Below are 17,747 nucleotides of genomic sequence, written 5' to 3'. Positions count from 1 at the left end.
ACTAGGGCAGGGTGCTAACATACAAACACAGAGCACAGAACTGAGGGAAACAACGGGTTTAAATACAATCAGGGGAAACGAGACACAGGTGCAAATAATAATGGGGATCAAGGGAAAAACATAGGGACAAAAAGCACAATGGGGACATCTACTGACCAAAACCCGGAACAACCCTGGCCAAATCCTGACACAATCACCCACGAAATACAAAGTGAAACCCAGGCTACCTAAATACGGTTCCCAATTAGAGACAACGAGAATCACCTGACTCTGATTGAGAACCACCTTAGGCAGCCAAACCTATGCAACACCCCTACTCAGCCGCAATCCCAATAACTACAAAACCCCACTATGAAATACAACAACATAAACGCATGTCACACCCTGGCCTGACCAACTAATTAACGAAAACACAAAATACTAAGACCAAGGCGTGACAGCTGTGCCATGCCAGGGGATGGTCTGGTTAATACAGCACTGTACCAGGGGATGGTCTGGTTAATATAGCACTGTACCAGGGGATGGTCTGGTTAATATAGCACTGTACCAGGGGATGGTCTGGTTAATATAACACTGTACCAGGGGATGGTCTGGTTAATATAGCACTGTACCAGGGGATGGTCTGGTTAATATAGCACTGTGCCATGCCAGGGGATGGTCTGGTTAATATAGCATTGTACCAGGGGATGGTCTGGTTAATATAGCACTGTACCAGGGGATGGTCTGGTTAATACAGCACTGTACCAGGGGATGGTCTGGTTAATATAGCACTGTGCCAGGGGATGGTCTGGTTAATATAGCACTGTGCCAGGGGATGGTCTGGTTAATACAGCACTGTGCCAGGGGATGGTCTGGTTAATATAGCACTGTGCCAGGGGATGGTCTGGTTAATATAACACTGTACCAGGGGATGGTCTGGTTAATATAGCACTGTGCCAGGGGATGGTCTGGTTAATATAGCACTGTGCCAGGGGATGGTCTGGTTAATATAGCACTGTACCAGGGGATGGTCTGGTTAATATAGCACTGTGCCAGGGGATGGTCTGGTTAATATAGCACTGTACCAGGGGATGGTCTGGTTAATATAGCACTGTGCCATGCCAGGGGATGGTCTGGTTAATACAGCACTGTGCCAGGGGATGGTCTGTATTAATATAGCACTGTGCCAGGGGATGGTCTGGTTAATATAGCACTGTGCCAGGGGATGGTCTGGTTAATATAACACTGTGCCAGGGGATGGTCTGGTTAATATAGCACTGTACCAGGGGATGGTCTGGTTAATATAGCACTGTGCCAGGGGATGGTCTGGTTAATACAACACTGTACCAGGGGATGGTCTGGTTAATATAGCACTGTGCCAGGGGATGGTCTGGTTGATATAACACTGTGCCAGGGGATGGTCTGGTTAATACAGCACTGTGCCAGGGGATGGTCTGGTTAATATAGCACTGTGCCAGGGGATGGTCTGGTTAATATAGCACTGTACCAGGGGATGGTCTGGTTAATATAGCACTGTACCAGGGGATGGTCTGGTTAATATGGCACTGTACCAGGGGATGGTCTGGTTAATATAGCACTGTACCAGGGGATGGTCTGGTTAATATAGCACTGTGTCATGCCAGGGGATGGTCTGGTTAATATAGCACTGTACCAGGGGATGGTCTGGTAAATATAGCACTGTGCCAGGGGATGGTCTGGTTAATATAGCACTGTGCCAGGGGATGGTCTGGTTAATATAACACTGTGCCATGCCAGGGGATGGTCTGTGTTAATATAGCACTGTGCCAGGGGATGGTCTGGTTAATATAGCACTGTGCCATGCCAGGGGATGGTCTGTGTTAATATAGCACTGTGCCAGGGGATGGTCTGGTTAATATAGCACTGTGCCATGCCAGGGGATGGTCTGGTTAATATAGCACTGTGCCATGCCAGGGGATGGTCTGGTTAATACAGCACTGTGCCAGGGGATGGTCTGTGTTAATATAGCACCATGCTAGGGGATGGTCTGGTTAATATAGCACTGTGCCAGGGGATGGTCTGGTTAATATAGCACTGCGCCATGCCAGGGGATGGTCTGGTTAATATAGCACTGTGCCAGGGGATGGTCTGGTTAATATAGCACTGTACCATGCCAGGGGATGGTCTGGTTAATATAGCACTGTGCCAGGGTATGGTCTGGTTAATATAGCACTGTGCCAGGGGATGGTCTGGTTAATATAGCACTGTGCCAGGGGATGGTCTGGTTAATATAGCACTGTGCCAGGGGATGGTCTGGTTAATATAGCACTGTACCATGCCAGGGGATGGTCTGGTTAATATAGCACTGTGCCAGGGTATGGTCTGGTTAATATAGCACTGTGCCAGGGGATGGTCTGGTTAATATAGCACTGTGCCAGGGGATGGTCTGGTTAATATAGCACTGTACCAGGGGATGGTCTGGTTAATATAGCACTGTACCAGGGGATGGTCTGGTTAATATAGCACTGTGCCAGGGGATGGTCTGGCTAATATAGCACTGTGCCATGCCAGGGGATGGTCTGGTTAATATAGCACTGTACCAGGGGATGGTCTGGTTAATATAGCACTGTACCAGGGTATGGTCTGGTTAATATAGCAGTATATACAGTACTGAAATCTGCCCAGGAATACGTAACGTGGCTTCAAGGGCCTCTACATTTGGAGGGGGTGGGCTGTGAAACTCTGCTGCCATTGTTCGGGCTCAAGAGTTTTCACACCTCTCACTTTCACACTTCAGTGCAAATTGAAGATGCAGCAAGGTCAGTTTTGTCCTCGCAGCTTGGTATTTTTTATTTATTATTTATTTTAACTTTCTTTAACTCGGCAAGTCAGTTAAAAGAACAAATTCTTATTTTACAATAACTGCCTACTCCGGCCAAACCGTCCCCTAACCCGGACAACGCTGGGCCAAATGTGTGCCGCCCTATGGGACTCCAGATCACAGCCGGTTGTGATACAGCCTGGAATCGAACCAGGATCTGTAGTGATGCCTCTAGCACTGAGATGCAGTGCCTTAGACCACTGCCCCTCTCTGGAGTCATTTGGTAGCTTAGTAGCCTCTTTTATTAAGCTTTATAGAACAACATTACCTAGAGATTGTCTTTTTGGCAAAACACCAGTCTCAAAGTCAACATCAAGGCCAGCATCCCGGAGTCGCCTCTTCACTGTTGACGTTGAGACTGGACATAGTTACTCTGCCTAGAAGGCCAGCATTCCGGAGTCACCTCTTCACTGTTGACGTTGAGACTGGACATAGGAACGCTGCCTAGAAGGCCAGCATTCCGGAGTCACCTCTTCACTGTTGACGTTGAGACTGGACATAGTTACTCTGCCTAGAAGGCCAGCATTCCGGAGTCACCTCTTCACTGTTGACGTTGAGACTGGACATAGGAACGCTGCCTAGAAGGCCAGCATTCCGGAGTCACCTCTTCACTGTTGACGTTGAGACTGGACATAGGAACTCTGCCTAGAAGGCCAGCATTCCGGAGTCGCCTCTTCACTGTTGACATTGAGACTGGTGTTTTGCGGGTACTATTTAATGAAGCTGCCAGTTGAGGACTTGTGAGGCTTCTGTTTCTCAAACTAGACACTCTAATCTACTTTTCCTCTTGCTCAGTTGTGCACCGGGGCCACTCACTCCTCTTTATATTCTGGTTAGAGCCAGTGTGCTCTTTTCTGTGAAGGGAGTAGGACACAGCATTGTACAAGAACTTCAGTTTCTTGGCAATTGCTCGCATGGAATAGCCTTAATTTCTCAGAACAAGAATAGACTGAAGTGTTTCAGAAGAAAGTGTTTTGGTTTCTGGCCATTTTGAGTCTGTAATCGAACCCACAAAGGCTGATGTTCCAGATACTCAACTAGTCTAAAGAAGGACAGTTTTTTTGGTTCTTTAATCAGAACAACAGTTTTCAGCTCTGCTAACATAATTGCAAAAGGGTTTTCTAATGATAAATTAGCCTTTTAAAATGATAAACTTGGATGAGCTAACACAACGTGCCATTGGAACACAGGAGTGATGGTTGCTGATAATGGGCCACTGTACGCCTCTGCAGATATTCCATTCAAAATCAGCCATTTCCAGTTACAATAGTCATTTACAACATTAACAATGTCTACACTCTATTTCTGATGAATTTGATGTTATTTTAATGGTCAAAAAATATGCTTTTGTTTCAAAAAACAAAAACAAGTGACCCCAAACGTTTGAAAGGTAAAAAAAGGTATTTATTTATTTATTGAACCCTTATTTAACCAGCCAAATTGACTGAGAACAAATTCTCCTTTACAGCAACAACCTGGGAAATAGTTACAGGTGAGAGGAGGGGGATGAATGAGTCAATTGGAAGCATTACGGAACTTCTATACGAACAAATAAGCCACAAGTGGCAAATAAGCCATTAGATATTTTGTTAACCAAATTCGACACTCATTGACCTCCATACAAAACCTCCTAGGTTGATGAGTGGGAAAAAAAGCGAAAAAACGCCACCTGCTGGAGATGACAGATTTGGACCCAGTTTTCCCTCTCGTTTCGCCTTTTCATCCTCTCTGGTATCCTCGGTGAAAGATGAGGGGAGGACACTCTTCCGTTTTCCTACTAACGAATTGACACAATCCCTCGACCACTTTATCGGTTTCCGGGTCACGGAGGAGCGAGGAGGAGAGAGGACGGTCTTTTGGCCAAAAGAGAAAACCCCTTTGTTAATCAGACCTTTCCATCAGAGACTGCAACCAGGAAAACACGGAACATGGAGAAATCCATGATGCGGAGAACTGGAGAGTAATCATACTAATAATGATAGGATTATTATTAGTACCAATAATAATAATAATAATAACATGTAAATATCCCAGTTTGTAGATTGATAACAAGGTGTTTTAAAAGGTGGTGAACGTTAATTTGTTTTAAAGTGACAGAGTAGATAGTTGATATTTACTGTATCTGTATGTTATGTTTTGTATATATATATATATATATATATATATATATATATATATATATATATATATATTTGTGTTTATTTATTACACATTTTTCACAAATAAAGTGTCCTATTCCTAAAAAATAATAAATTATTATGATCATTAAATAAGTCTACGTTTAATTACCCCGTTATATAATGAAATAACACCGTGTGTAGCGTAACAGATGTCAAATTCTTCCAGACGACAAGCTCAGTCCATTCCAGTGTCTTCCTGTTCTTGTCACGGTTCCTCAATGGAAATCCGCAACACATTTTGTTCCTAACCACCAAGCATGGCCCTTTGGGAATAGAATGGCCAATGTAATTTGACACTTCAACTTACTGTGCTCTCTATCTTAGTTGATTCACCCACTGACGTTGAGCCCCAGTCATTCTCAGTGGTAGTGACTAGAGGAAGATCATTTAAAAAAAAAAAAAAAAACAAGATCCTGAATATTACTAAAGAGGACTTTCTCCGAGTCGTTTCGCCACTCGCTTTAAATCTGGTAAGTTAAGTTCCGTGATTGTTCTGTTGGTTGCAGCCCGTGTCTGTCGCGTTCAACACCTCTCGCTCGGGAGGGTTTTGTCATTTTGTTTTTCTACCAGTTGGTTCGTTGGGATTGTTTCCCCGACAATGGAGTGACCACTTGAAGCGACATTAGGGCGCTTGCCGTGTAATCAACGCTGCGACGTCGCCGCACGGAGATAGAGACGTATTGTAGGGTAGTTGGCAGGTTGGGCATTTCGTCCGTTATAGCCGAGATGCCGAAGCCTGGTCTTCGCGGAGGCGGAGGTGTTGTTTCGTAGATTTTTGGTGGATCAAGACTCGGATCTCTCTCTGTGTGTGTGTGTGTGTGTGTGTGTGTGTGTGTGTGTGTGTGTGTGTGTGTGTGTGTGCGCGCGCGTGGATTTAGATATGTGGTTCGTGTCTTGCTGGTCACTTTTAGGAGATTGCATTGGTGTAGAGCGAGACACATGGCAGTGCAACAATCTTTCTTTGTCATGTGTCAAAATTCCATGAATAAAATCAGCGTTACAATTTAACATCCATTATTAACAACCATCGGAATATCATACAATGTGATTTACTTAACCTGCTGTTTAGGGTAGCCTATGCATAAGAAATATGCGTCATAATGGCCTATATTATTTAGTAATACGTTTATCATTAGCTTACTACTTGTGTGTGCAGAAGTTACACACCTGATAGGGGTTGTTCAGCTGGTGTTGGTGTTAACCCACTGTTATTACTGTTTTAGTGGTTGAACTCATTCACTCCCTGATTCTGGCAGTGTCTGGATCTGAATCCAGAAGGGACTGACGGCGGGCCTCTCACACACATAACTAGCTTTCCTTTCATAGCTGCCTGTACATCTGTCTAGGAAGAACCGCCAAGAGGAGGGGAAGCCAGAAGCACACCACCCTAGCTGCTCTGCTCTCTAATCACTGTCAGAGATAAACTCTCTCTCCCTTTCTCTTTCTCTCTCTTTCTTTCTCTCGCTCTGTCTCTCTCTCCCCCTTCCTCCCCTTCTCTCTCTCTCCCCTATCGCTCTCTCTCTCCCCCTATTGCTCTCTCTCTCCCCCTTCCTTCCCTTCTCTTTCTCCCCCTATCGCTCTTTCTCTCTCTCTCTCCCTCCCCCTTCTCTCTCTCTCCTATCTCTTTCTTTCTCTCTCTCTTTTTTCCCCTTCTCTCTCTTTATCCCCTTCTCTCTCTCTCTCTCTCTCTCCCCTTCTCTCTCTCTCTCTCTCTCCCCTTCTCTCTCTCTCTCTCTCTCTCTCTCTCTCTCTCTCTCTCCCTCTCCCCTTCTCTCTCTCTCTCTCTCTCTCTCTCTCTCTCTCTCTCTCCCTCTCTCCCCTTCTCTCTCTCCCCCTCTCTCCCATTCTCTCTCTCTCTCTCTTGACAGCCACTTTAAAAGGAGACTATTGTTACAAAAAAATATATAATAATATTCAGATAAATATCCCAATTGTTGCATGCCACTATACTTGTCTACTTTGGCTGCAGTGTATGTTTTGGGAGTGTCTATTTCTCGACTATTGTGATTTTATAAATAAAGAACAGGGAGAGAAACACATGTTTCTCGTCTTTATGTGCTGAAAGAGAGGTCCAAGATGGGTTTTCATGTTTTCAATAGGTTACATGACTAAAAGTCAACCTCTCTCCCAACCTCTCTCTCTTTCTCTCTACCTACCTCTCTCTCTCTACCTACCTACCTACCTACCCCTCTCTCTCTCTACACCTCTCTACCTACCTACCTCTCTCTACCTACCTCTCTCTCTACCTACCTCTCTCTCTCCCTACCTCTCTCTCTCTCTCTCTCTCTCTCTCCCTACCTCTCTCTCTCTCTCTCTCTCTCTCTCTCCCTACCTCTCTCTCCCTACCTCTCTCTCCCTACCTTTCTCTCTCTCCCTACCTTTCTCTCTCTCCCTACCTTTCTCTCTCTCCCTACCTTTCTCTCTCTCCCTACCTTTCTCTCTCTCACTACCTCTCTCTCTCTCCCTACCTCTCTCTCTCTCTCCCTACCTCTCTCTCTCCCTACCTCTCTCTCTCTCCCCACCTCTCTCTCTCCCTACCTCTCTCTCTCCCTACCTCTCTCTCTCCCTACCTCTCTCTATCTCTCTCTCCCTACCTCTCTCTATCTCTCTCTCCCTACCTCTCTCTATCTCTCTCTCCCTACCTTTCTCTCTCTCCCTACCTCTCTCTCTCTCCCTACCTCTCTCTCTCTCCCCACCTCTCTCTCTCCCCACCTCTCTCTCTCCCCACCTCTCTCTCTCCCTACCTCTCTCTCTCCCTACCTCTCTCTATCTCTCTCTCTCTATCTCTCTCTCCCTACCTCTCTCTATCTCTCTCTCCCTACCTCTCTCTCTCTCTCTCTACCTACCTCTCTCTCTCTCCTACTCTCTCTCTCTCCCTACCTCTCTCCCTAGAGTGGAATTGGTCCCATCCACGTGTAGTGGTGATTCAGCGTTTGAAAGGTGGCTTGTAGATTCAAACTATTAAATACTATAAAATAGGGCCTTCATCACATCACTCTCGATGGAACCTGTAAAGAAGCATTGATTTAAGGTATCAGCCCTGTGTGTCTGACCATTTGTCTGTTAGGTGGCATGTTGCTTGATCAGTCTGGATTCCAATAGAATCCTTCAATCTCAAGGACTGGAGAGCTGTAGCCTCCTCTATCAACCACGGGAAAAGGTGTTAGCTGTAGCCTCCTCTATCAACCAAGGGAAAGGTGTTAGCTGTAGCCTCCTCTATCAACCAAGAGAAAAGGTGTTAGCTGTAGCCTCCTCTACCAACCAAAAGAAAAGGTGTTAGCTGTAGCCTCCTCTACCAACCAAGAGAAAAGGTGTTAGCTGTAGCCTCCTCTACCAACCAAGAGAAAGGTGTTAGCTGTAGCCTCCTCTACCAACCAAGGGAAAGGTGTTAGCTGTAGCCTCCTCTATCAACCAAGGGAAAGGTGTTAGCTGTAGCCTCCTCTACCAACCAAGAGAAAAGGTGTTAGCTGTAGCCTCCTCTACCAACCAAGGGAAAGGTGTTAGCTGTAGCCTCCTCTACCAACCAAGGGAAAGGTGTTAGCTGTAGCCTCCTCTACCAACCAAGAGAAAAGGTGTTAGCTGTAGCCTCCTCTACCAACCAAGGGAAAGGTGTTAGCTGTAGCCTCCTCTACCAACCAAGGGAAAGGTGTTAGCTGTAGCCTCCTCTACCAACCAAGGGAAAGGTGTTAGCTGTAGCCTCCTCTATCAACCAAGAGAAAAGGTGTTAGCTGTAGCCTCCTCTATCAACCAAGAGAAAAGGTGTTAGCTGTAGCCTCCTCTACCAACCAAAGGAAAGGTGTTAGCTGTAGCCTCTATCAACCAAGGGAAAAGGTGTTAGCTACATAGTAAAGGGATAATGAAGGCTCTTCAGTTTGCTGTGGTGTTTTAGCTCATTGGATGGATAACACAGCTCGACTTTTAAAATCAAAAATCAAATTTGATTTGTCACATGTGCCGAAAATGCTTAGCTTCAAGCCCTTAACCAACAATGCAGTTCAGGGAATAGAGTTAAGAAAGGCAGTCCCACAACCAACACTACCACACACCGTACCCCAACACTACCACACACCGTACCACAACACTACCACACACCGTACCACAACACTACCACACACCGTACCACAACACTACCACACACCGTACCACAACACTACCACACACCGTACCACAACACTACCACAACACCACCACACACCGTACCACAACATCACCACACACCGTACCACAACACCACCACACACCGTACCACAACACCACCAACACTACCACACACCATACCACAATACCACCAACACTACCACACACCACCAACACTGCCACACACCGTACCACACACCACCAACACTACCACACACCGTACCACAACACCACCACACACCGTACCACAACACCACCAACACTACCACACACTGTACCACAACACTACCACACACCACCAACACTACCACACACCACCAACACTACCACACACCATACCACACACCACCAACACTTTCACACACCACCAACACTACCACACACCATACCACAATACCACCACACACCATACCACAACACCACCAACACTACCACACACCACCAACACCACCAACACTACCACACACACTACCACACATCACCAACACTACCACACACCATACCACAACACCACCACACAACATACCACAACACTACCACACACCATACCACAACACCACCACACACCATACCACAACACCACCACACACCATACCACAACACCACCACACACCATACCACAACACCACCACACACCATACCACAACACCACCACACACCATACCACAACACTACCACACACCATACCACAACACTACCACACACCATACCACAACACTACCACACACCGTACCACAACACCACCACATACCGTACCACAACACCAACACACACCGTACCACAACACCACCAACACTACCACACACCATACCACAATACCACCAACACTACCACACACCACCAACACTACCACACACCACCAACACTGCCACACACCGTACCACACACCACCAACACTACCACAAACCATACCACACACCACCAACACGACCACACACCGTACCACACACCACCAACACTACCACACACCGTACCACAACACCACCAACACTACCACACACCGTACCACAACACCACCAACACCACCACACACCGTACCACAACACCACCAACACTACCACAACACCACCAACACTACCACACACCGTACCACAACACTACCACACACCACCAACACTACCACACACCATACCACACACCACCAACACTTTCACACACCACCAACACTACCACACACCATACCACAATACCACCACACACCATACCACAACACCACCAACACTACCACACACCACCAACACTACCACACACACTACCACACACCACCAATACTACCACACACACTACCACAACACCACCAACACTACCACACACCACCAACACTACCGCACACCATTCCACAACAACACCAACAACACTACCACAACACCACCAACACTACCGCACACCATACCACAACACCACCAACACTACCACACACCATACCACAACACCACCAACAACACTACCACACACCAACAACAACACTGCCACACACCACCAATACTACCACACACACTACCACAACACCACCAACACTACCACACACCACCAACACTACCGCACACCATACCACAACACCACCAACAACACTACCACAACACCACCAACACTACCGCACACCATACCACAACACCACCAACACTACCGCACACCATACCACAACACCACCAACACTACCGCACACCATACCACAACACCACCACACACATACCACAACTCCACCAACACTACCACACACCACAACACTACCACACACCATACCACAACAACATCAACACTACCACACACCACAACACTATCACACACCATACCACGACACCGCGAACACTACCACACACTGTACCACAACAATACCGCACACCATACCACAACACTACCGCACACCATACCACAACACCACCACACACATACCACAACACCACCAACACTACCACATACCACAACACTACCACACACCATACCACAACACTACCACACACTGTACCACAACACCACCAACACTACCACACACCATACAACAACACTACCACAACACCACCAACACTACCACACACTGTACCACAACACCACCAACACTACGACAACACCACCAACACTACCACACCCCACCAACACTACCACACACTATACCACCACAACACCACCAACAATACCACACACCATACCACACAGCACCAACACTACCACACTCTACCACACACCATACCACAACACCACCAACAACACTACCACAACACCACCAACACTACCACACACCATACCACACACCACCAACACTACCGCACACCATTTCACAACACCACCAACACTACCGCACACCATTCCACAACACCACCAACACTACCGCACACCATACCACAACACCACCAACAACACTACTACACACCAACAACAACACTACCGCACACAACAAACACTACCACAAACCACCAACACTACCGCACACCATACCACAACACCACCAACACTACCACACACCATACCACAACAGCACCAACAACACTACCACAACACCACCAACACTACCACACACCACCAACACTACCGCACACCATTCCACAACACCACCAACACTACCGCACACCGTACCACAACACCACCAACACTACCACACACCACCACACACCATACCACGACACCACCAACACTGCCGCACACTGTACCACAACACCACCAACACTACCACACAACATAACACAACACCACCAACACTACCACACACCACCAACACTACCACACACCATACCACACACCACCAACACTACCACACACCACCAACACTACCACACACTGTACCACAACACCATCAACACTACCACACACCGTACCACAACACTACCACACACCATTCCACAACACCACCAACACTACCGCACACCATATCACAACACTACCGCACACCATACCACAACACCACCAACACTACCACACACTGTACCACAACACCACCAACACTACCACATACCGTACCACACAACACTACCACTCACCATACCACAACACCACCGTCACTACCACACACTGTACCACAACACCACCAACACTACTACACACCATACCACAACACCACCAACACTACCACATACCATACCACACACCACAACACTACCACACACCATACCACAACACCACCAACACTACCACAGACTATACTACACACCACAACACTACCACACCATACCACAACACCACCACACACCACAACACTACCACACACCATACCACAACACCACCAACACTACCGCACACTGTACCACAACACTACCACACACCCCAACACTACCACATACCACAACACCACCAACACTACCACACACCACCAACACCACCAACACTACCACACACCAAAACACTACCACACACCAAAAAACTACCACACACCATACCACAACACCACCAACACTACCACACACCACCAACACTACCACACACCATACCACAACAGCACCAACAACACTACCACAACACCACCAACACTACTACACACCACAACACTACCCCACACCATACCACAACACCACCAACACTACCACACACCATACCACAACACCACCATCACTACCACACACTGTACCACAACACCACCAACACTACTACACACCGTACCACAACACCACCAACACTACCACATACCGTACCACACACCACAACACTACCACACACCATACCACAACACCAACACTACCACAGACTATACTACACACCACAACACTACCACACACCATACCACAACACCACCAACACCACCACACACCACAACACTACCACACACCATACCACAACACCACCAACACTACCGCACACTGTACCACAACACTACCACACACCCCAACACTACCACATACCACAACACCACCAACACTACCACACACCACCAACACCACCAACACTACCACACACCAAAACACTACCACACACCAAAACACTACCACACACCATACCACAACACCACCAACACTACCACACACCACCAACACTACCACACACCAAAACACTACCACACACCAAAACACTACCACACACCATACCACAACACCACCAACACTACCACACACCACCAACACTACCACACACTGTACCACAACACCACCAACACTACCACACACTGTACCACAACACCACCAACACTACCACACGCCACCAACACCACAAACACTACCACACACCACAACACTACCACACACCATACCACAACACCACCAACACTACCACACACCACCAATACTACCACACACCACCAACACTACCACACACCACCAATACTACCACACACTGTACCACAACTTTCTAATGACACAGACACAGACACATACGGGATCATAATAAACTCTACTCCACATAGTCAGGATGCTGTTGACTGTTAACATGGGGGTTCTATTTTATAAACACTACTCAGAGAGAGAGACACACATATTTATATATATATTTATATAATTATATATATATATATATATATATATATATATTTATATATATATATATATAATATGACATTTGTAATGTCTTTATTCTTTTGGAACTTCTACGAGTGCAATGTTTACTGTTGATTTTTATTGTTTATTTCACTTTTGTATATTATCTACTTCACTTGCTTTGGCAATGTTAACATATGTTTCCCATGCTAATAAAGCCCATTTAATAGAATTGAATTCAGAGCGGGAAGAGAGAGAGAGAGAGAGAGAGGGAGGGATGGGAGAGGTAGTTGGGAGGGGCGCCAGATCACAGAACATTTAATCACATTATAGTGTGCACTCTGTGCTTTTCTGGTTTGCCTAGTGCTGATGGCAGTTATTGTACAGACTGGAGGGAGGCGGAGTAGAGCATAGAAGTAGAATCTATAGAACTATAGAAGTCAGTGATGTCATAATGGGTGGACTGGCAGATGATTCTATTCCTATGGTGTAGAACAGACAAGCAGACAGAGACCGATCAACAGAGACACAGATAAACAGGCAGGCAGTCCAAGACACAGACAGACATGAAGGACGATTGGGTGGAGAGCATGATATATGCATGAAGGGGAAACACTGGTGTGTAGAATAGCCAGCCAGGGTTTTTTGGGCTGTCTAGTTGGTTCCGGGGGCAATTTTTATTTGCACAACAAGCTCTGTTTTGGTGGCCTCTGGTACAATTTAATGTTTTGATTCCACCGCCCAGATTGGTAAAAGACATTGTGGTATTGAGCAGAAAGATGTGGAGTGATTACATACAAAACCAGAGCAATGTTATACAGAGAAGCATGGTCCTTTGGAGGATTGTTGATATACACTACCAATCAAAAGCTTTAAAACACCTACTCATTCAAGGGTTTTTCTTTATTTTTTACTACATTGTAGAATAATAGTGAAGACATCAAAACTATGACATAACAAATATGGTAACCAAAATAATGTAGTAACCAATTGTTTATTTTTTTTATATATGAGATTCTTCAAATAGCCACCCTTTGCCTTGATGACAGCTTTTCACAGTCTTGAAAGAGTTCCCACATATGCTGAGCACTTGTTGGCTGCTTTTCCTTCACTCAGCGGTCCGACTCATTCCAAAACCATCTCAATTTGGTTGAGGTCGGTGGTGATTGTGGAAGCCAGGTCATCTGATGGAGCAATCCATCACTCTCCTTCTTGGTGAAATACCCCTTACACTGCCTGGATGTGTTTTGGGTAGAGGTTAATGGGGGTGGCAGGTAGCCTAGTGGTTAGAGCGTTTGACTAGTAACCTGAAAGGTTGCAAGATTGAATCCCCGAGCTGACAAGGTAAAAATCTGTCATTCTGCCCCTGAACAAGGAAGTTAACCCACTGTTCCTAGGCTGTCATTGAAAATAAGAATTTGTTCTTAACTTACTTGCCTAGTAAAATAAAATAAAAAATTGGCATGGTCGATTTTCAAGTTTTCCTATCAATCGATAATTGGCATTTTTGGACACCGATTATGGCCGATTACATTGCACTCCACGAGGAGACTGCGTGGCAGGCTGACTACCTGTTACACGAGTGCAGCAAGGAGCCAAGGTAAGGTGCTAGCTAGCATTAAATGTATCTTATAAAGAACAATCAATCTTCACATCACTAGTTAACTACACATGGTTGATGATATTACTAGTTTATCTAGCTTGTCCTGCGTTGCATATAATCAATGCGATGCCTGTTAATTTATCATTGAATCACAGCCTACTTCGCCAAACGGGTGATTTAACAAGAGCATTCGCGAAAAAAGCACTGTCGTTGCACCAATGTGAACCTAACCATGCCTTTCTTAAAATCAATACACAAGTACATGTTTTTAAACCTGCATATTTAGTTAATGTTGCCTGCTATCATGAATGTCTTTCAACTTGGGAAATTGTGTCACTTCTCTTGTGTTCAGTGCAAACAGAGTCAGGGTAAATGCAGCAGTTTGGGCCGCCTGGCTCGTTGCCAACTGTGTGAAGACTATTTCTTCCTAACAAAGAATCGTAATTAATTTGCCAGAATTTTACATAATTATTAAATAACATTGAAGGGTTGTGCAATGTAACAGCAATATTTAGACTTAGGTTTGCTGCCCGTTAGATAAAATACGGAATGATTCCGCATTTCACTGAAAGAATAAAAGTTGTATGGATTTGACCATATTAATGACCTAAGGCTCGTATTTCTGTGTATTATTATATTATAATTAAGTCTATGATTTGATAGAGCAGTCTGACTGAGCGGTGGTAGGCAGCAGCAGGCTCGTAAGAATTCATTCAAACAGCACTTTCCTGCATTTGCCAGCAGCTCTTCGCTGTGCTTCAAGCATTGCGCTGTTTATGACTTTAAGTCATAACTCCCGAGATTAGGCTGGCAATACTAAAGTACCGATTAGAACATCCAATAGTCAAAAGGTATATGAAATACAAATGGTATTGAGAGAAATAGTCCTATAATAACTACAACCTACAACCTAAGAATATTGAAAACTCATGTTAAAAAGAACCACCAGATTTCATATGTTCTCATGTTCTGAGCAAGGAACTGAAACGTTAGTTTTCTTACATGGCACATATTGCACTTTTACTTTCTTCGCCAACACTTTGTTTTTGTTAAAATAAGTGTTCATTCAGTATTGTTGAAATTGTAATTTATTTATATATATAAAAATATTGGACGATTTTTAATCGGTATCGGCTTTGAAAAATCATAATCAGTCAACCTCTAGTTTTGGGTCATTGTCCTGTTGAAAAACAAATGATAGTCCCACTAAGCTCAAACCAGATGGGATGGAGTATCACAGCAGAGTGCTGTGGTAGCCATGCTGGTTAAATGTGTCTTGAATTCTAAATAAACACAGACAGTGTCACCAGTAAAGTTCCCCCACATCATAGCACCTCCTCCTCCATGCTTCACGGTGGGAAATACACATGCAGAGATCATCCGTTCACCTAGGGTTGTAGCCCTGGAAAGCTGGGATCCTCCTCTTTTTAAAATAGGCCATCAACTGCTTTCAAAGTTGTTTTTCCCCACCTCTGCATTAAGATTTTGTTGTGCATTGATTGCTTGACCGAATGTGTGTTTCTCTCCCTACGGCACTCGCAACGTTGAATACGCCTTCGACATAAATATTTATCTGGCGTAGAACGCACAGCAACAACCCCACTAGTAAACTACTCTGCTATGGATTTGTTCTGTTCATTACTCATTTTGTTGGCAGAGGAAAAAGGTCATGTAGCCAGTGCCTCCTCTGTTACAACATGCATGTCCTTCATACGGACTTTTCTGACTAGACAAATGAAACTTTGAAATCGAAAGAAGCCTATTTTTAATTTATGAAGTGGGGGAAAAAGTAGCCGGCAGAAAACGAGTCTGTTACCGGCTGTTTGGCAGGCGTGTGTGTGTGTGTGTGTGTGTGTGTGTGTGTGTGTGTGTGTGTGTGTGTGTTTGCGGGTCGGCAACAGAAACCTTTGATTCATTAAAAGGGTCTGACATAGTTGATTAAAGTTGGCTTGATGCCACGGCTGTTGATGCTAGGCTGAAATTACACTGTAGTCTTGTCTCGATTCTCAACTGTCAGGTCAGAGGTCATAGTTGGGCTGTAATGAAAACCACGCGTGTCAGGTCAGAGGTCATAGTTGGGCTGTAATGAAAACCACGCGTGTCAGGTCAGAGGTCATAGTTGGGCTGTAATGAAAACCACGCGTGTCAGGTCAGAGGTCATAGTTGGGCTGTAATGAAAACCACGAGGGGTTCAGGTCAGAGGTCATAGTTGGGCTGTAATGAAAACCACGCGTGTCAGGTCAGAGGTCATAGTTGGGCTGTAATGAAAACCACGCGTGTCAGGTCAGAGGTCATAGTTGGGCTGTAATGAAAACCACGCGTGTCAGGTCAGAGGTCATAGTTGGGCTGTAATGAAAACCACGCGTGTCAGCTCAGAGGTCATAGTTGGGCTGTAATGAAAACCACGAGGGGTTCAGGTCAGAGGTCATAGTTGGGCTGTAATGAAAACCACGCGTGTCAGGTCAGAGGTCATAGTTGGGCTGTAATGAAAACCACGAGGGGTTCAGGTCAGAGGTCATAGTTGGGCTGTAATGAAAACCACGAGGGGTTCAGGTCAGAGGTCATAGTTGGGCTGTAATGAAAACAACGCGTGT

The 17,747-nt window shown here is 45.6% G+C and overlaps 1 protein-coding gene across 1 annotated transcript in view; it reads left to right on the top strand.

Annotated features, from left to right (window-relative positions):
- The first annotated feature begins 5,271 nt into the window (after nt 1-5,271).
- Nucleotides 5,272-17,747, top strand: part of LOC135505269 (zinc finger MIZ domain-containing protein 1-like) — a 341,310-nt gene continuing 328,834 nt past the window's right edge. Inside the window, exon 1 of the mRNA XM_064924479.1 lies at nt 5,272-5,489. The gene's annotated coding sequence lies outside the window, so the exon portion shown is untranslated. The remainder of the gene's footprint in view (nt 5,490-17,747) is intronic.

The sequence above is a fragment of the Oncorhynchus masou genome, chromosome 18 (genome assembly GCF_036934945.1).
Source record: "Oncorhynchus masou masou isolate Uvic2021 chromosome 18, UVic_Omas_1.1, whole genome shotgun sequence".
In the NCBI taxonomy this organism is placed as follows: Eukaryota; Metazoa; Chordata; class Actinopteri; order Salmoniformes; family Salmonidae; genus Oncorhynchus; species Oncorhynchus masou.
Note: the sequence above shows the minus strand (reverse complement) of the source record. Positions and strands in the feature narration are given on the sequence as shown.